Source organism: Gambusia affinis, linkage group LG05, assembly GCF_019740435.1.
Source record: "Gambusia affinis linkage group LG05, SWU_Gaff_1.0, whole genome shotgun sequence".
NCBI classification, from domain to species: Eukaryota; Metazoa; Chordata; class Actinopteri; order Cyprinodontiformes; family Poeciliidae; genus Gambusia; species Gambusia affinis.
Genome location: NC_057872.1, coordinates 8,790,177 through 8,812,299, shown reverse-complemented (window position 1 = coordinate 8,812,299; position 22,123 = coordinate 8,790,177). Strand labels below are relative to the sequence as shown.

The window sequence follows — 22,123 nt, the reverse complement described above, 5'->3', positions numbered from 1 at the left end:
CCAGGCAGAACAGAAAGGTGTCATGACTTTAAAAGCATTGCCAGGATTAATGACGGTGTGTCTGTGAGTTGAAGTACTCGCAACATTGCATGCATATTTAATACAAACGTTGCTTTAAAGGTTCTAGATAGTTCTAGATTTCAGTTGCTTGTTTTATTTAGGACTTGACGAAAACACAGCAAGAAGGAAATTTGTCTCCCGAAGATGCGGCTTCAACAAACAGCCGCAAGTTTTCAAAGTTTGCGGAAATGCTTTAAACGCAAAATGTCCCAGAGGAAGCTGTTGGACGGCCGTGTAGACACGTCCGGCAGAGTGACAGCAGGGCTGCCGGGGCGCACTGATGGCCCTTGACAGCCAACTCACAACAGGAAGCTGAGGATTGGGAACAAGAGCAGAGGCTGCACAACGGAAGAGGTTTTTGTGAGTCAGTGTAGCATCAGCTTGGTTTAGTTCAGAGGGTTTGCATGTGCATGCAGCTCTGGGGAGCATTAAGAGACTCCACTGCTCTGAACCCCCAGTGAAAACCTCCTGGTTATTCCACCAAGCATTGATTTCTGAACTCTTCCAGAGTGAAAGCATTATTGTTGTTTCTAAATGAATTTGAACGTCTTTGCATTATGATAGCCTGAAAGCGCTGCATCTTTGTCATTATTCTGACCATTTGTCATTTCCTGAAAAATAAATACTGAACTTCTGCTTGGAACTTCGCAGACATGTTGTCAGTAGTTCAGGGAATAAAAGAACAATGTTTATTTTATTCTAACACACACCTGTAATAAGTAAAATAAGAGAAACGGATCATTTTAAGTGGTCTCTTAATTTTTCCCAGAGCTGTATATATTTCACATCCTCTTACAGGTTTTTCCTTGTGGACGCCGGTAGCAGCAGAGTGCAGCTCCATGTACAGCAGAGCAGATTTGTTTAAATCAAAAGGCTTTAAAGGCTTTCATTCAAACGAGGTTGGGATTTATTTTTGTTTATAAAGTCAAGATTTTAAGGCTTTCTTCTATCAAAATATGATTTTAACATGTACTTTATGTCGTATCATTGTGAGATGTAATAGCTAGAAACAGGCACGTGGAAGGAAGAGACAAGATTTTTGGGATTTGTTGAGAAAACCAAAGTGAAAAGCAGAGGAACAGAGACACAATCAGACTCACAAACTGAGTCTGTTTGAACCTGCAGTTTCAGAATAAACTCTGCATAGCAATAAAACGTTGGCATGTGAAACTTTAATAAACAACCACAAGATTATTAAACCACAATACATTTGTAAAAATGTGATTTTTGTAATATGCAAAAATGTGATCAGCTTAATATGCTCAGTCATGAGAAAAGTATAGTTTTAAGAGCAAAATAATAATAAAAAAAACTCATGAAGCATCGAAGATAATTTCAAAGATCAACTTCACCACCATCCACACAACAATACTCATATGAGAAATCTAATATTTTACGCCGTGATCATGATGTGCAGAAGAAAAGAGGTTCAAATATCTCTTTATATGTAATATTTGTCAAGGTTTTCTTTGTGGTAACTGCTGCTGCATAGAGACCAGAATAACAACATTATAATAATGACATTATAATAGCTTTATTATATGTTTGCATTACCAACATGAACATGACCATATCCATAAAGTGTGTTTAATGCCTTTACCTGAAGCTTTTTGGTTTTGATATCTGCTGTTTTTATTTGGTCGTTGCATTTCATGGCCGCTCAGCTCTGTGTGCTTTACACTCATTAGCCACACTTCTCCGTGTAGGACGGGCCTGTTTTATGGCTCCCACCTCCTGTGGACACGTCCTGATGTTTTATTGCTGCCCGTAATGGTCAACAGCAGGAGGAAAAAAGGAAAGAATAAGAAGGACACGGAGTCACAGACCTTCAGCCCGTGTCCTTTCTAATCCACCGTCCTCAGCGTGACACGTTTTTTAGACTCGTCTACTTCAACATGAGCTAAAGCGACGCACCGACGCTTCACTGACGAGGGCCAAAACAGACCCGCAGACATAAAATGAGACTCGTTCTTAAAAAGATAATAAACTAAAACTGCTAATGAGTTGGAGAGACTTTTGACAGACCTAAATTTGTTGTTGAGCGTCCAGAGAAGTACAGAGTAGAGCCGTCTGCAGCAGAGACGCCCAAACTAACCGTGAGCATGTTATTGGTGAACAGCTGAGGTCTTACTTGGCTAAAAAACAACAAAGAAACAACATATTTTCTCTTCTGCCTTACCACAGAAGACAATGTTACAGCAGAAGAAGTCAAAGTGGTGGAAGTGTTTTTCACACAGCTCTCTATCAGAGCGACAGGTTCACTACAGACGTATGAAATCAGGTCTGTGACGTTTTTATTTACTTTTGAGTTAATGTGAAACATGCATGGAGCTAAAAAATATGCTGGATAACATAAAAACACACAAGCAATTCTGATGTATTATGCAAAGAATTTTAAAATCTGACCTTTTACTCCTCTTTTCCCGAAGTGAGTCGGATCAGCGCTGTCATATTAAATACACTCATAAAAAATAAATCTGAATAGCTGAAAATGCACAGACTGTTTTATAATTTTACTGTGATATAATGTTGAACGCTTCCAACATGTGAATGTTTCTTGGATGTCTCTCCAGTTATTGTGGACTTGTGTGTGTTTATCTGATTATTTTTGACATGCTGTGTGACTCAAACTTTACCTGACTTTTTAACAAAAGACAAAGCATTGAAGAGCGGTTCTGCCAAAAATCTACCTCTATTTACAGAAAAAGGAAATATTTCAGTAAGACAATATTAAAATGTTTGATCTTTTTTTTTTTTTTTTAAATCATTTTCCACCTTCTCATTTTCAATTGCATTTGAGCTTGTGAGTATTGAATGTTATTTTTATTTTTATGTCTGAAGTAAAGAAACAGAAAAAAGCTACACAAATGCGAAAGAATCTGTGCTCAAGTGAGCGTGGCGTGAAGTGTGGACGACCGGTATCACTGCACAACTAAAAGGTCAGCCGGTATGAAAGCAGCGACAGTGAAGTAAAATGTTAGCTCAATAAATGAAGGTCTAGTTGGTGATTTCTACAACAAAAAGAAAACAAAAGATAATGAATATGTGAGAGTCAGTAACATGGGAAAATCACAGACTGTTTCTCCAAACAACTCTGTGAATGAAATGCCGTTTTAATAGCGAGCCACGAAAATCATGGTAACAAAGCACAGTGACAGTGAAAGGAAGCAGCGAAAAAGTCTAATTCTTCTACAGATAAGCAGTCTAAGTTTTGTCCTGTCTACAACTTTTTTTCCTTAATGTCATTCTGCCGTCTTACAGCTAACGCCACACATGGTAAATGCACTTAAAATATTGGTATGGACAGCAGCTGCAGCCAAAGCCTGTGACTCAGACTTGAGTGGTGCAGCTACTCATCCCATGAAGGGGGAAAAGTTGTATAGAATATTCTGTAGTTGTCAAAACAAATAAAAACAAAGAGAAAGAAATCCCTTTGTTTTTTTTTTTGTAACCTGGGAAACTTCATACTTGTGATCTGGCTGCTTGTTTGAATTATTTCTTGTTCTGTGGGATGAACTGTGTCCTTACCTGAGCACAGATCCACAGTCTTCTGTTGTCGTTTTCTTTGAAGCCAAGTTGGATGCACAAACACTGTGAGAGTGAAGCACTTTTTAAAGATTACTCAACCATCCTGAAAACAGTGCAAAGCCTGACTGAATTATTCACGTTTTGTGTAGATTTAAAGGCACCAAACTATGATGAAACATGCGCCGTAGACAAAAACAATTATTGATTTTAATATTTAAACACTCAATATCCACCTAAATTTGACCAGAAGGCTTTAAAATAAAACAGAAGAGTGAAACAGATGCACCCTCAGCGTGAGAGAGTGTGTCATGCTGGGGAAAAAAAACAAAAAAACATAAGATCCCGTTCAACTCAAGTTCTTCCTTGCAAGTCCCCCAAACACCAGTGCTTGAATTTATAACGATGTTAGAAAAACTAAACTCAGAGCAAATACTTCCTCTGTTTTTTTGTTCTTTTTTTAATGTTTGGTTTGGCCACTTGACTTTAAGGTCATGACAGTCGTTAACATGCACAGACACGCTGCTTTGCTCATCGGGACCGCTCCCGCCATGAGTGCACTCTCTTTCCCTCCATCTGTCATTGGAAAGCAGGACTGGGTCAAAAACACTGCCTACATTACTGTCGCTCTTGTTATGCGAATTCTGGGCTCCCCGCGGTTTTGCTTCGCGTGAGTCATTGTGTCCGTCCGCGCTTTCTGACATTAAAAATGGCTGAATTTAAATAGTCGGCCGCATTACGAGTGCCTGAGATTCTCAGACATTCCCCAAAAGTCATCAACGCTGCCAACCTCGAACTCTGATTAAGTGCCACAATGTTCCCTCAGAGCTATTATTATTATTATTACTATAATTATTGAGAGACAACGGTGTAGAGCTAGAGGAAGCTGTAACTTTTAATAATTTTACAGCAGCCTCCAGATGGTCTTTAGACATTTGGTGAATAGTAAACGTGGGATTTCTGTTGGGTTAAATCCTAACATTTCAACTCAAAATACTTTTTTAAAAAAAAAAAAGAATACACAATTGTAATAAACCTAATAAATCAAAACTTTTTAAGTTGGAAAAATAGGCAAATACATGAGTAGTAGATGAGATTATATATCTATGATCTCATCAAAGATTATTAGGATGCACAAAAACTCAATTTATCTTTTCTTCCTAACTGAACAGTTTGTATTCACAGAGGAATTTCATGACTTTCACAGTCAAAAAGCTGTGAGGTTTCTTTTTTCAGTAAAATGGACTAAAATATGCAAATGTGGAAGACTGAATATTGGAGTGGCGGCTAAATTAAAGCCCTGTTGAGTCCTACTCCTACTGACAGTGAGTGGGAATGAGGTTAAGGGCAAAAATCTCTCTGGGTACGAAAAAAGAAAAAAGCCATTTGTGATGATGGAGAGAATGAACTTCTGTTTGTCACATATTAGTGTCAGATTTCCCAGGATGCCTCTGGGTTTTTTTTTTTTTGGCCCTCCATTTTGAAGCGCAGTTTCAGATTTACAGTTTCAGAGGTTTCCACTCACTCATCTAAGGTCTGCATGTCACTACTTCTTACTTTTGAATTTTTTATATGAACAACATAACAAACAGCTTTCAAATAAATGTCAAATCAGCGAGTGGGTCCACACATTTGATTTTATATTTTCAGTTATCTGAAAATTACACTTACAGGCTCAAAAATGTACAAACACAGGGACTGTTATTTTTTTCTAGATTTCCCCCGGAGAAGACTTTCTTCTTTTATTTTTCAGACGGGGCATTGATTGTGTTTGAAGAAGCAAAGCCGAAAAACATCAGACCGAGTGTCAAGCATAGAGGCGGTTGCATTATGATGTGGGCCTGCTTTTCTCTCTGGTACTAATGCATTGGGGGAAAGTGAAGAATAATGATGGCCTCTGTAGTGTTTCACTCACCTCAAAGCAACACTTAGATGCCTGGAAGTTGGACAAAACTGACTGTGACGAGTAGAAACTTCATTCGGTCAACTTTAAAATGATTTTGGTGTGCTTAGTTAATGTCGTGTTTTAAACTCTTCCAGCTCTGTCAGGTTGCTGGGAGGATAAGCTGTAAGCAGGTCTGGACTTTGACTAGGCCACTTCAGGACATCCACCTTGTTGTATTCGAATCATCTCTGTGTAGCTTTAGTTTTAGGTTAAAGGGCTTTATTGTGTATTTGTTTTGGTCAGAAAAGTCAGATTTTGTTGTCATGATTGATTTATAAAAGCATTAAAATAGATAAAACATCAGAGAAAACAAAAAAGATTTGTGTCAGTAATTGTACAATGAGATTGTGGCTGCTCCAAGCACTGAAATAATATTGAGCAGATTAGTCATGTGTCATGAAACTAAAATTATGAAAAAACCCGTAACTCTGGCAAATAATGATCATTAATTAGTTTCTTTCTACACACACATAAGCTCACTGCCGTTTGGTGAGCGACGTCTTGCAAATACAGAAGATACTTGATTTTTTACTTTTTTAAATCTGTATTCAATACCAAGCATAATTTGGTATTTGTCACTCGCTGATCTTTATTTTAGTTTTAATGGGAGGATGTGTTGTTTAGAAAGCTCGTGTCTGAACCTCACACAAGGCCAGCCGAATACAAATCACCACCAAATTAAACTTTTTGATTTTTAAAAAATCAATAAAAAAATAGACGAAATTTTATTTTGCTATTGCAGAAATCTTATGGATGTGCCACAGAAAGGTCTATACACACGCAGTTGGTGACAAAAGAAAAACAAAACAAACACTGTACATTATATACATAAGCTAAATAATGTAAAATCAGTTCATACATTAAATGTTTTTTAACCATTTTAATGGTGACGTACAGACAGGAGGAGCAGGTTCTTATTGAATGGCGCTTAGCGAGAGGTTGCGCAATCCCAGGTGAGGCTGAACTCGCTGCTGCCTCACCAGCTGCACTTCTGAGGATTTAAATGGGAAAAGGTGAAAATTCAGCGATTTTGAAGAAAAAAGAATCAAAATTGGTGAAGCTAAATAAAAAAATAAATACTTTACAGTACAAACCACAAGGTGAAAAAAGCAATCTAAGTTATTTTGTCATTATATTTTTCCATTATGACAGGTGAGGCTCTGCCTCACTTGCCTCCCCTGACCGCACGTCACTGGTAACTATGGCAACCAGTAACAGTTTAAAAGCCCACTGACTCTGATGTTTGCATATCAACATATGGACATCAATCTATCTATATATATATATATCTACCTATCTATCTATCTATATATACAGTACAGACCAAAGGTTTGGACACACCTTCTTATTGAGTTCAATTAGAAGGTGTGTCCAAACTTCTGGTCTGTATTATCTATTCCTATATATCTATATTTATACATATATATATAGATATAGATATATAGATCTATATATCTCTCTCTATATATATATACATATATATGTATGTATAGATATAGATGTATAGATCTATAAATACACGCAGACTCGTTGCCATAGCAACTGACAACAACACCCCTAAAAAAAAAAGAGCAGAACATTCAGTCTGTTGCAGCAGAACAGTTTTAGGCTTAATGTTTATTTTGCGATTATTAATAAGTGAAACAGTGAAACCTTGGGCACATTCAGTGCCCTGCATTAAACCTCTAGCTCTGGTTCACAAACCTCACAGTAAGTTGTTAGGATTTTATGTGACGACATCAACACAATGTAATAAACAACCATGACTTACAAATAAAAACACCCTCAAAAGTAAAATACTGCATGGTTAAAGGTTTAGGCTGGAACGAAACTAAACGAGCAATTTTAAAGCGGCATGAGTCAGCTTAAAAAGCAAAGTACACAAGAACATTTTCCACTGCTAGCTATGGCCACATGTTGAAACTTTGTCCATTTGATTCTTACCTTTCAAATACAGGACGATGTAAAACGCAGTAAGAAGCTCAGGTCTTTGTCAGATTGAAAGTGTGATCTGCCAGCCTCTCCTTACTCAGGACTGCTGCTATTTATAGCATCCAAAGTAAAGAAAAGAAACCCGATGGAAACAGACAAGGTGAAAAACATATACATGCCTGGACAGTCTGCTGTGGTCACTGGGTGAAAATGTTCTGCAGTTATCAAAAAGATCACAGTTTCTGCTGGAAACCAATGACTAAGATCAGTTGCGTCCATCAATGCTGAAGTTAATTTCTTTACGTTTTTGCCTTTCTTGTAATCTTTCATATCCTTCAAAGTGCTGGTGAGAAAATGTTTCTCAGTAGTTTGACATAAAACTATTTTAAGAGCAACTTCAAACACACAAGTGTTTTCCTAATTTTTCAGTTTCACGTCTCGCGGATAAAGTAGCAAATAGCAAACACAAACATTCAGTGACATGTAATAAGAGGAGTTTGAGAGTCTAAATCTGTGAGAAAACACTTTGGACCTGTCCTGCCAGGGCAGCCAGGACCACAGCTTCCATCTCGACTCATGGATTGACGTTAATACGAGAGAAACATGCAAATGTGATGAGGGATTACTCTGAGGATTAGTTTCACAGATAATTATCAGGAGCAAAATTTCCAACAAAAAGAAACACTGGAATATTTACTCCAGGGTAATAAGTATTCTGTCTCAGTTCTGCAGCAACTGGGTGGAGGAGAATAATGACTCAAAGTCTTGTTCAGATCTTTTCCCCAGAAGGATTTTCAACAGGAAACAGATCAAAGACACACTAAGAGGACGTTTCAGTCGCCGCTGCTTCATTAATATGTTTATTCAAATGATATTTCATCTATCTGACAGTACATGAGACAAAATCACACTAAAATCAACATTTTATCTTAGAGCATCTCTAGAATATCTGAAAGAGAGCCCAGCTTGTGAACCTGAGACAGATCGATGCGACCCGACGAGCTATTGGCAGCCAATCCAGGAGCAGAAGCTTTGTTTTTTGGGGTTCTTCAGGAAAAAATAAATAAATAAAAAATATCTCTGAGAAAAACTCTCTGAGCCCTGAATCACATCTCCGTCGTGGCCTGACGGACTTACTGCTGTTGTGTGAGGAACAGCAGCTGCACAGCTTCAAACAGAAAAACTCTCCAGAGGCTCATCAGGTCAGCGGAGAAACTGACTGGCTGTTCTCTCCGCATGCAGGAAGAATCCCGTTGCTTCACAAAAGCCATGAACATTATTAAAGATGCAACACACTTTGTTTCAGCTGCCACCCTCAGGACGAAGCTACCAGACACTCAAAGGACGTACGATCCGTTTTTTTAAAAAAAAAACACTTTCCACCCAAAGGCAGATATTGCGCTAAATAAATCCTGACCTTTAATCTCAGGTGAAATGTCTGAACCAGTATACAGACACTGCAGGTGCATAAATATGGTCTATTATTGTGTTGTTGTTTTGTTTTTTTTTACTCTGTCTTGGGTTTTTCTATCCTGTTCCGATAAAAATGCGTTTTTTATCTGAATAACAAATTGACGCTGATGTAAAAGATTTGACAGAATTCAAATAGTATTCACAGAACAAAAACAACTATTTGTCTCCAGAAGCCGCTCTGAGTTAATTGGACTCTGTCTACATAAATGATACAAGAGTCCACTGCGAAACCTTTAGAAAACGACAGACCTTTAGACCTGCTTTCCCACGAGGGTAATTGTCTGACAAACCACTTAAGCGCTCAGGAAGATTGTTAGAGAAACGGCGAGACAGAGAAGGTGGACACACAAGACTCTTGACTTATCAAGGCGGCACGGCGATTACGCCGCAGCGTGTTTGTCTTTTAAATGAGTATCGCTGTCAGCGTGTGCTTAGAATCAGCGTTTCTTTGTTGTCGGCGCAACACAAATGGCACTCTGGAGTGACTGAGATCCAATTAAAGATCACCTCCTCGGACTGTGCCTTCCCTGATTCGGTCCCACCAATCACCCGTCTCTCCAATCGCAGCCAGAGGTCGATGAGCGACGACTCTCTTTGCTCAGTGTGGAAACGGAGCAGCATTTCAAACTTCTAAAAACTCACATTGGTTTGACGCTTGTGTTAGTGCTTGCTTTCTGTAAGAGTATTTGTCATTCGACGCTGACGACAAATACGCAAAGTCCAGTCGTGCCGGAGGATCAAACGTTTTCGTTTGTGTCAGAAATGTGTAAATCTGCCTGTATCCATCAGTTTAGACGGAAACATTTGTTTTCTTCTTTGAATGTTTCGGCTTTTTATTTTCTTTGAATTGACAAGTAAATCGCTTAAAAGAAGCCTTGAGAGAAATTTCCCCAAGTTTGAGTTAAAGGTGTGATAAAATGTTTTTTTTTTTTTTTTTTTTCAGCTCAAACATGTTGCGTGAGATTGTCTGTCATGTAATATTTTGGTCCCTTGAGGACTCTGTCTCTGTGTTGCGCTGGCCACCTGTCCAGGCTGTCTCTTGCCCGTTAACCGCTGAAGATGGGCACCAGCACATCTTATGACCCCACAAGAATAAGCTTTTTAGATGAATGGATGATTTTTACAAACCCCGAATGTCTAGCCATTGATAAGAAGTAAAGAAACCCTTTGGAAAGATGATGAAACGTCTTCAAAAACCAGATTTGAAAATCAAAATCAAATCAAATTTTATTTGTATAGCACATTTCAGCAGCAAGGCATTTCAAAGTGCTTTACATCAAATCAAACACAAAAATACAATGCAACATAGAATCAACATTAAAAACACAACATCAAGTCAGATTCCATCAATAAATTTGTAATTGATTACGTTTCAAATACAACTCTAAACAAGTGGGTTTTTAGTTGAGATTTAAAGGAAGTCAGTGTTTCAGCTGTTTTACAATTTTCTGGAAGTTTGTTCCAGATTTTTGGTGCATAGATGCTAAATGCTGCTTCTCCTCGTCTGGTTCTGGTTCTGGGGATGCAGAGCAGAACCAGAACCAGAAGACCTGAGAGGTCTGGAAGGTTGATACAACAACAGCAGATCTTTAATGTATTGTGGTGCTAAACTATTCAGTGATTTATAAACTAACAACAGTATTTTAAAGTCTATTCTTTGAGCGACGGGGAGCCAGTGGAGAGACTTTAAAACTGGTGTTATGTGCTCTATCTTCCTGGTTTTAGTGAGAACGCCAGCAGCAGCATTTTGGATCAGCTGCAGCTGTTTGATTGATTTGTTGGACAGACCTGTGAAGACGCCGTTACAGTAATCAATGTGGCTGAAGATAAACGCATGGATGAGTCTCTGTAGATCTGGCTGAGACATTAGTCCTTTAATCCTGGAAATGTTCTTCAGGTGATAGAAGGCCGTCTTTGTGACTGTCTTTACGTGGCTCTGAAGGTTCAGGTCAGAGTCCATCACTACTCCCAGGTTTCCGGCTGATTGCTGGTTTTTAGTTGTAATAACTGAAGCTGTGCACTGACTCTAGATCTATAGCTCTAGATCTATAACTCTAGATCTGTAACTCTAGATCATTCCTCTTTAGGTCCAAAAATAATAACTTCAGTTTTGTTTTTGTTCAGCTGGAGGAAGTTTTGGCACATCCATACATTTATCTGTTCTAAGCATCTGTTCAGTGATTGGATGGGGTCAAAGGTCACCTGGTGACATCGTAATGTAGAGCTGTGTGTCATCTGCATAGTTATGGTAGCTAATATTATTTCCTGTTATAACCTGAGCTAGTGGGAGCATATAGATATTGAATAAGAGGGGTCCTAGGATTGAACCTTGGGGTACCCCACATGTGACCTTTGACCTCTTTGATGAGAAGTTTCCAATTGAAACAAAGAAATCCCTGTTCTTTATGTACAATTCAAACCAGTTAAGCACTGGACCGGAGAGTCCGACCCAACTCTCCAGTCGATTCAGTAATATTTCATGGTCAACAGTGTCAAAAGCTGCACTGAGGTCCAACAGAACCAGCACTGTGGTTCTCCCACAGTCCGTATTTATATGGATGTCATTGAACACTTTTACGAGGGCAGTTTCTGTGCTGTGGTGAGACCGGAAACCAGACTGGAAGGAGTCAAAGCGGTTGGTTATCGTTAGGAAGCTATTTAACTGTTTACACACAACTTTTTCAATTACTTTGCTGATGAATGGGAGGTTGGAGATCGGCCTGTAATTCTGCAGTAGTGATTTACTACTAAAACAATCATTTAAAAGCACTATGTATGTAAATAGGAGAACATTATAAAGCTTTGTACATTTTTTTGTACAATGCATTTTCTCCAAATCGCCAGAGACTCCAAAACGGTTCCTGATTCTGCTTTCTTCCAAAAGAAAAGAAGTTTTAAAAAAATATATTTCGACACAATTTGTTAAACAAAAAAGTAATTACAGATGCAAAATTCAAAGCTTACCCCACGGTCATCCTCCCATGTGTGATGTCTATCCAGTTAGTTAAGGAACGCCTGTGAGCAGAAGTGCCTCACAACGCAGCATTATTAGGTCCAGATTCCCATCGTCTAAGCTGAGTCAATGGACAATAGCTGCAAGTGTCTTTGAAAACAGCCGCCATGTCAACAACAACTACAACGTTCACTGTCTTAACCCACAGTTTAGACTCATATACAAATAAAACAGTGGTGTGATAAACAACACTTCCATTGAGGGAAAAAACTAGAAGGTGAATGTCAAATTTTTTTATCATCAATCGTGTTGAGGAATATTCCTGCCACTCATCCAGCTGCTCTCTATCAAATTATGTAGAGAACTGAGGAACAATACATTGTTTATTCAGTGATTCACACGCAATGGCCCTTTACTTTACGGTGAGTGATCATTGAAGCTACTCTGGTGACAGCTCTGTTTCGGTTGCCCGCCTCCCTCTGTGTGTTTCTATGCAAAATGGAGGTATGACTAAGTGCATTGTGTCTAAAGAGCTCACATGACCGTAGCTCATCCTGCACGGTAAACAAAAAGGTCATCAAGTGTTTGAGTGAGCGCACACGTATGTGCATTATTCTAAAAGTAATACCGAGAACAATCTACGCTCTCAACAGTATCAGCGTTACAGGAGATGGATGTGGGAGGAGCTTAAGCGCAGCAGAGCGTGCTCTGTTGCGTTTCATTTAAGGAGGTCGACATGTTTCAGCGTCCTAATAGAAACCCACAAAACGTGTTACGATAATGTATATTTATCACACACGTTTGTATAAAACACAGCAGTGCCGGTTGTTCTGCAGCCTTCCTGTCTTGAGAAAACCAGTTTGAACAGCAGAAAATATTCAACAATCAAATATTTTTAAATTATTCTGCAAGTGGAATGAGAAAATCTAACCATTTGCACTGAATCAATCTTTTGGCCAGCAGAGAATTTAATAGGGAGATCCATCTTTAGCTCACACTCAGTATTTTCATCCTATCTCTCATATCCAAACTTTTTTCTATTTGAAAATGAGATCTTTAGATTATCCATTCCGCTGAAGATGAAATCCCGGTTGATTTTTCTCTTGTTCCTGACGTCTTGTGTGAAAATATTTAAATGACCAAGCTTGAATGAGGGATTTTGAATTAAATTTTTACATTGCACAGTGAAATTCAGGCTGGGTTTCTATAACGAAACAAACAATAGCATAAAAACAAGCTAACAGAATAGACAATAACTAAATAACATCAGTGTAAATTTGCTAATCATGAGACTTAGAGGAGAAGAATGGCAACATGTAAATGTGTTGTTTCTTGTCTGAAAATCTTTTTCACATTCTACTTTGTTCTGAAATAAATAACCTGCTGTCTGACATTAAGTAGGGCTTTAAAGATTCATCCACACTTCTGCAATTTTACTGATAAATGCACCCTATCAAGTACGGGGTGACATAAAATCTGCATGCTAATGATTGTACCACTTTGAAGAACGAAGTCCTGATCTCTGAAATATAACATTCTGAAATCAAAGAAACAAAGTAATGCTCTTTCAGTTTCTCCCATTAAATGTGTGAAGTTTTGTAAGGGTGGGGGGGGAAGTCTATAATCAGTGACAATATGGCAGAAGAAACACGGCACTTTGTGGTTTGACGGGGGAATTTAACGCAGGCATGCATGAATTACAAGCTGAAGAAAAACCCAGGAGTAAATGTCGACAATGAACTGCAAACCTGGGTTTCTTACACTGCCACAGAAGAAGCCAAAGAGGAAGTGAGTCAATGTCCATCATAATTCATGCAAAGTAAGTGCTGGGTCTTTAATAACATGTTCTTGCTGCGTCACCTCAGTGATTTCACATTCCTCACCAGGAAGACAGACGTCAAACTTCACCTGCACAGGACATGATAAAATGAGCAGTACTGATACAAAACCTGCTATATTTAGTGCTAAAATCCAAATGATGGTGTAAGTTGTGAAAATGTTGAGGAGAAAAGAGTTTTGCGATGGTTTTCAATTGTTATTTGAAATACATCAATGACGTCTCTTTTAACCATAATAAGGGTCTTTTCCCTAAACCTGTTTCTGCTTGCTTCTTTTTTCTTCTCTAAGTTGCCGTATTTTCTCTTCCCAGCTCTTCTTTTGAATGTCGTCGTATGAATCACAAGAAGACGAATAATAAAGCAAGACCCCCGCAGGCTGACCATGGATTGCGTTTTTCCCTGCGGACTGGTTCTCTCTCCTCTACTCATCGGCAACTTTTGAGAATTCATTTTGCACCGCGAGGTGAGCTAAAGGGACAAATGGAGGTAAGCAACAGGGAGCGTGGGTGTGAGTTAGAGTTGTGTCGTTGTTGTCGTTTCATTATCAGTGTGATGATGGATCGTACACTAAAGCCTCCCACCGGGACCAATTGGTCTTTTTAGTGTCGCCACCAGCTCCGTGAAGCAATAGAAGTTTTGAATCAACTCACATTTCTGCTGTTTGCTAACAACACTGAGCGACAGCAAGCAGCGCACAGACTTTTATTTTTTGTTGAGGGGCAATGAAGATTTCAGCAGTGGTCTACCACGGCAATTGTAGACGGCAAACAACAACAAACTGACGTCGTCACGGAAGCTAAAACGCTTGTAGCTTCCCATAACTCAAACATTTGAGTTCAGAAGTACATTTCTACCTCGCAATCTACCTAACAGGTTTCGAGAAAGGTGAAGAGCTGGAGTCAAAAGTCAGTTTTCAAGAACAGGTGGTTTTAGATGTCGCCTTGATTCAACACACTTGAATAGATTTAGGGCTTAATTAGCAGGATTCAGTAACGCTAGATCAGGGGTCTCAAACTCCAGTCCTCGAGGGGCGCAGTCCTGCAACTTTTAGATGTGCCTCTGCTGCACAACACCTGAATAAAATAATTAAGGCTCTGGAGAACTGGTCTACACAAGGTGGAGGTAATTAAGCCATTTCATTCCAGTGTTTTGTACCTGTGGCACATCTAGAAACTGCAGGACTGCGGCCCTCGAGGACTGGAGTTTGAGACCCCTGTGCTAGATGATATGTTGAGGAGGAAATTCAGGAAGACTGATTCAGTCATATTGGAGCGAGGTCAAATCTAAAGCATGCAGGATTCCAGCCCTTAAAGACTGGAGTTCCTGGATTACCCCTGGTATCCGGGAACGCCTGACAAACGGGCAATAATTAACTAATCAGACATTTTGATGGTGGACAATAGTGGTAGACATGACACAATTGCATGACAGCAACTTTAAGTAAAAGGGGCAACGGAAACTGAACAAGTTTTTAAAGAGGTCAGTGGGACCAGGCTGGTTTGGGACATGTGATCCCCAAACCAGCAGAGTGAGATATCTGTGCAGAAGTATTAAAGAACAGCTAATGCTCTGGAGAACCTTTGAGCTCTCCAAATCACGTTTGGAGAAGACAGGCCCTTGTGGAAAGGACAATGTGTGAGTGTTTATGGGTTCATACTGAAAACTCTGAACCCTAGAGCAAGTCTGGGAGAGATGTGCGCTACTGTGTGAGCATGCATTTAATTGAATCTATTTGTCATCTCAGTGTTGTGTACCTCTTCCATGCAACAGAGACTTGTGAACAAACTCAAGTAAACCTTTACTTACTGTCTTATCTACAAGTTTCCTTTCATATAAGTACATGTGGATAAGTAACATCATCTCTGCTTGTGTGCATGCGTGTGTGTGTGCGTGTGTGTGTGTGTGTGCGTGTGCGTGCGTGGGTGTGTGTGTGTGTGTGTAACCTGTGGTGCTGTTTCCATCACAACTTACTTCATTCAGGCAGCAAACTCCTCTATTTCCTGTGAGTGGCAGACTGCCTTGGGCTGGCAATAAACCTGTCAGAGAGAAGAGATGAGAGGAGAGGGAGGAAACAGGTGAAAACAACTGCTAGGCCAGACAAAATACTACCTTTGTAGTTCAAAGACTGTGTAATGTCACTTTCGAGAGATTCGAAATCCGTCCTAGATGTGGAAGAGATTTAATATAAAGTACAGGGAGTGAGTGATGGGTTTGTAGCCTGCCAGACTTTTCAGTGCTGCTTTAATGGAAACTAGGCCAGGCTAAATAGAGCTATTAAACACACACACACTCAGAATGCATCCTGATCCGTCTGGGGATCCATCACCAGACCCAGCTATCTCTGCTGTCTTGTACGCATATTTATGCTCTTCCTCAGAGGAAAAAATATGCCACAGTCAATCTGGGTTATTTCCCATATTTATTATTGTCTAATAACATCACGTAACAATTATTTCCCCTAAAAACTCAGTTTTATGTTTTGTCTCTGAACTTTCCGTCGCCACCCCGACACACGAAAAAACACTGAGACAGGTGTATTACCACACTGTGTTTTTATAGCCCATAAAGAAACATTAGTACTGATGAAAGGAGCGCATTAGAAAAAAGCAGCAGAAGTTAGTCCTGTTATTTCCCCAGAGAAACTAGTTTCTCAGTAAGACCTGAGCATTGAGCAAACCAGGTCTAAACTCAGGCTTTGCCGATTGAAATCCGAGTGGCTTCGTCTTATTAAATGTTTCGAATTACAGGAAACTGATACGTCCTGAGATCGAGTTTGGATCTATATAAATCTGCATGTCAGAATTAGAGATCACACAGGGGGAAGTGCAGGAAGACGGGTAGCGGCAAAATTCAGCGAGATTATTTCCTTGGAGAAAGGAGAGTTCAAGCAGCAATAATACCAGAGCACAGTAACTCAGAGGTGGTCCATTATGACCACGGCACACATTCCCCACAGCCGAATAACACGACTAGTGTGCAAAGCATCTCATGTGATCACTTTTTATTTCATTTTGCAACTTCTACATGACATTTGCCTTCAGATTGAGACGGCCTGTTGCTCTCACAGCTTCCCACTTCATCGCTTAGCGACCGACTGCTGAGATGGCCCAGAAACTCATGAAACCCTTCCAACAAGGCAACGGGGCCACCGAGGAGCCCTCATTATCCATCCCTTGTCCCGTAGAGGGGTCGGGAAGGTTGCTGGTGTCGATCTCCAGCTACGTTCTGGGCGAGAGGTGGGGTCACCCTGGACAGGTCGCCAGTCTGTCGCAGGGCAACACAAAGACATACAGGACACACAACCATTCACACACACACTCACACCTAGGGAGAATTTAGAGAGACCAATCAACCTGACAGTCATGTTTTTGGACTGTGTGAGGAAGCCGGAGAACCCGGAGAGAACCCACGCATGCACAGAGAGAACATGCAAACTCCATGCAGAAAGACCCCGGGCCGGGAATCGAACCCAGGACCTTCTTGCTGCAAGGCAACAGCTCTACCAACTGCGCTACTGTGCAGCCCGAGTCACGTGTTTACTCGAGTCAAGCAAATTAGTTCAAGGTATGAGGCAAGCCCATCTCCCAGTTCACGGCATTAAAGTTAATAAAATCAACACCTACGTGTTAAGTACAGTAACTTTAAAGTGTAAATCGCCACTATATTTCATCAGTACTGCTCTCACTTTGTGTAGATCCATCACATAAAATCCCCCCAAAACACACTATTTGTAGTTATAATATAAAAAACCCACTTTTTGCTCCCTTTGGAGCCCCTCTATAAAAAAACGATCTCTACATCCATATCGCTCTCCATATTAACGATAAAAACCACACCTGCAAATTTACACAAAGAGCTATTTAATCAGCAAAAAAGTTTGTCTGCCTTCTAATATTTTTTTCTAATCTCAGCTGCATTTTAGCCGTGAATAAGTGATAAACATAAATATGGATTGGTCTGATTGTTCTGTACGATCCCCCCTCCTCCCCTCCAACACACTCCCAGTGTGTTCACTCAGCCACCAGTTTCAGCGGACAACAGGGAACGTGACGGCTGATTGGCGCAGAGCAGAGGCCCCCATCCACTGAAGAGGCCTCTGACCCACACAAAACAACGCTGCAATTAACTCAAGCACCGTGACTCATCACTTGGAGGAGAAACGGAGACAATGAACATGAATGTATTCGGTAAGAAGCTGTCTTCATGTCATGTGCGACGTTTTCTGGGACAGCAGTCGCGTCAGCACAGGCGGTAGATCTGTGTGTGTGACCTTGTTTGGGTTTTCTCGCACACACTGAGCGTTTCATTCCAGCAGATGGAGAGTCTTGTGTGTAAGGTTTATTTATTTATTTACTCTTGTTTTAGAGAGCTTGTTTGGGGGCGGGGGATACGTTCACCAAGAAATTGATGACACATAAATAAACAATGTAATTATTTGCACTGTGTGTTAGGATTAGTGTATTAATTAGCCCTCACAGCTACCGTGACATACATACATACCAAAGAGTTGTCAACGTATCTGCAACAGATGCTTCAAGCAAACAATAAGGTTGCAAATTTAAACCTATGCAGACGATCTGAAAAGCAGAGGCGCGAAATCAGGAGCATGAAATTTATGCAGCAAATGTTGTTTGTTTTTTTTATGCTAACTAAACAAGTGGACACAAAATCAGGTGGATAAAGCAAGCAGCTGCAAGGAGCTGTGGTAACGTCTTAAAAATCAGAAGCATTCACCCAAGGATCTATTTGTTGTTGGGAGGGAAAAAACGTAAATCAGGTTTCCTAAAAAAATATCTTACACATAAATACGTTGGTAATGCAAAACAGCCCACGATTACAAGAACAAAGCCAGCAGGTGGAGACAACATGAAAAACGTCCTGACATGATAGTGTGAACTGGAGACAAACAAGAGATGCAAAACGAAATAGGCCACAGCGTCAGGGGGACCATTTGAGTCCAGCAGTGAAACCCGACTTACGTTTCATCACTGCATAAGGACGCATTAGGAACCAACATAGCATCTGGAAAAATAGCTACATCCATCTAGCAGCAGGCAGTTTAGTCAGCATGTATGGGCAAACAAGAGTGGAGAGTCATAAAAGAGTAATGGAAAAAAAACAAACAAGAAACATCAAATGCATGTTAAAGCTAAGTTAGATTTAAAGCTCTGGTATGGTCAAAGGAAAAAAATATCCCCCATCTCCTGAATGTCTGAGCTGCAAGGAGGACTGATGCACAGCAGGTAGCTGAACATCCTCTCCACCTGCAGAGGCAGCGACTGGGGAAATGTTGAACCTTATTTTTACACCGTTTTCCTAATTATTATGCAAGTGATATTTTCTCAGATTTTCTTAAATGGTCAGTGCAAATCAGTATAATTTTCAAGTCATGAACTATTACAGTATAAATCAAATTTTACTGAACAAAGCTCCCCATGAGAACAGTATTTTTTTCAAAAATAAAAAACTCAAAATGCACTGTTCCTAATTATTATGCACAACAGATTTTCTAAACACTTTATAGATTATAAAGAACTGCAAACGGTCATTCTTTGAATGTGCCGCATTAAGTGGTCAGATGTACTAAAATTAAAAACTATTTCAATCAAAAACATCTTAACAGACAGAGTTACATGTTAACATTGGACCTTCTTTGGTATCACAGCACAATTCTTGATCCATTGAACTTGTGAGTTTGTGGAAAGTTTCTGCTTGAATTTCTTTGCAGGATGTCAGAATATCTTCCCAGAGCTGCTGCTTTGATATGAACTGCATTCAGATCTTCTGCTTGAGGAAACTCCAAAGGTTCTCAATAGGGTTGAGGTCAGAGGTCAGAGGAGGATGGTGACCACAACATGAGTTTCTCCTCTTTTATGCCCATAGCAGCCAATGACACAGTGGTTTTCCTTGCAGTATTCATTGTCATGATGAAGATGATTTTGCTACTGAAGGTTCAGCTCTTCTTTTTGAACCATGAAAGAAAGTGATCAGTCAGAAAGTCCATATTCTTTGCTGAGGTCATTTTCACACCTTCAGGGACTCTGAAAGGGCCGACCAGTGATTCTCTCCTCATGATTTCAGCCCAAAGCATGACTCCTCCGCCTCCTTGCTGACGTCACAGCCGTAGTGGGACGTGGTGGCCGTCCACCACCGATCCACTACTGAGTCCATCTGGACCATCCAGGGTTGCACAGCAGTCATCAGTGAACAAGTCTGTTTGAAAATTAATCTTCATGTACGGCTTGTCGATTGGAAAAAGAGTGTAACTTGTTCATGTTGATTTTACAGATGTGACGCAAACTATCACATTAGGATGTGTTAGTGCCTCTGATTGGCTGAAGCCATTTTCAATAGTTTCCCAGATGAATATAAAAATACAGTAGAAAGATAGCAGCTCAAATGCTTTGTAAAAGTTTTTAAATGTAAATATTGATTTCAGATCGGCATGGCTGCTATGAAAGAGAAAGCTGAGATGTTTTTGAAGTGAGGTTTTGTTGAAAGGTGAACTGAACTATTTTATAATAATGAGGCACAACAACAAGCTGCTCCACATGAAACATCGCCAGCAAAAGCTGTGAATTTACCGCAGACCGTTAGAGTTGGCCAGGATTTCAGAGCAAAAATCTGTTTACGAAGTTTAAGAATTTAATTTGAGAAAACGATTCTGCGGCTGACATCCTTTGCCTGTGGACAGCCTTCGTTCATTTAACTTGCCATTTTTCTACTTTAACATCCATCTTCCCTCTTCGCCCAAAAATAACGGACAGGACTCGACTAACGAGGTGACAGCTTTGCTTGTCTAATGAAACCCTGGGGGAGGAGGGCGGATTATTTTGCTTCAAGTCAGATGTCTGTCTGAGCGAAAGACCAGAGGATTTAGAGACGACAAATTAGACGCAGAGACATGAAAACTGCAGTCTTTGATGCTGAAAGAACGGCGTGTACGAATGAAATGCAGACCTGCGTAGTAAAACAATAAAAAAAAATGTGCTTCTTAATAAGTAAAATCTGTGATAATCAAATCAATCTATGTTAAGCATTTTGAACATATTTAGTCAGGAGGTCAGTGAATTGGGTTCCAGCCTCAATAAAGGCTTCACTGTTAAGTACAGAATATTGATCATTTCATTACTAGGTTCCCTTATATTATATTTTTTGTTTTTCTTCTGTTTTTTTTATTTATTATTTTTGCTATGGTCTAAGTTCCAAGTCACCTGTGACCAACATTCATCCGATCATTCTCCTGGTGTTGAAACCTTCCGGTTCTCCAGGGACAAAGTTTTGAAACACCCCACTTTGTACATGAGCATTGTACAAAGTGCATATGTCAGAAGTTCATATATCACTTCAAATGTGTCCTTAAAGGGTCCAGAGCTGCACGTACGTATGAGCTGATAAAATTCAGACAAAACCAATGAATAACAAAGTTTTATTCATTTTAGCCTCAGGGTCAGAATCTCTACGGGGGATTTAAAGTTTCAGGCCCAAAAGACTCAAGAATGAAATAAAGAAAGATGCTTTCAGACCTTGGAGTGACCTTCACAGCAGGTAGACAGCTGGGAACTTTTTAATGACTTCCCCCAACAAATAAATCAGATTTTCAGCAAGCGTTGAATCAACAACTTAACTTGACAAAGTTAAGTTGAGTTTTGTCTCAAGTATAAAACTTGACGATTCAACTTTTTGCAAGCAAGTTGCTGGATGACGGCTTTTTCTTGATGTTCTGGGTTGCGGTTTAATAAAATGTGTGAAATTTATTCAGCCTGTTTTTCTTTCTTTCTTTTCGTTTTTTTTCATGAAAGACGCTCATGAAGCGACTTTTTCCTTCCAACAGAGTTTCAGAGGATTTTTGTCAAACCAAGAAAGAACTCAAAGTTTCTTCAGTTCCTTTAAAAAATCAACAACAAAAGAACCAATTAAACATAAGTTTAATGTGGCAATGTGTGAAGTGTAGACCTAAACCAGTCTCCCATATATTACGGCCGTTATGCGTCTGGGGTTTGATTCCCCACCGAAACCTCTGCTGCATGTTTTCCCCCTTTCTCTCTCTTGCCACTTCCTTTCTAATCTACTTAGAAAAAGGCCTCTCTTTAAAAAAATCTCGTTTCCTCGATTCACCTCTAATTTTTCTCAATATTCTATAGATATTCTAGTAAAATTGCAACATAAGAAACAAATTTAACAATATTTCTCGCTCACAAAAATGTGGTGTGTTCTAGAAAAATAGTTTTGACAGTAAGAGAGATCTTGAAAGTCAGACGCATCTTGCAATATAGAATATTTGCTGTTGCTGGAGAAATTATCATTGTTTTCTTAGTGAAAGCCAGAGCTAATAAAGGACTTAAACTGCTACTTTTCTAAATTTCTGCTGAGGCCCGCAGTGCTGCATTGCTAAAG

General features: G+C 39.7%; 1 long non-coding RNA gene across 1 annotated transcript; it reads right to left on the bottom strand.

The window, feature by feature from the left end:
* Positions 1-1,695: 1,695 nt before the first annotated feature.
* On the bottom strand, positions 1,696-2,165 carry LOC122831569. Its single transcript, XR_006370721.1, has 3 exons — positions 2,086-2,165; positions 1,887-1,984; positions 1,696-1,794 (listed from the first exon to the last, which is right to left on the bottom strand). It is a non-coding gene; the product is annotated as an uncharacterized LOC122831569 (long non-coding RNA).
* Positions 2,166-22,123: the final 19,958 nt, after the last annotated feature.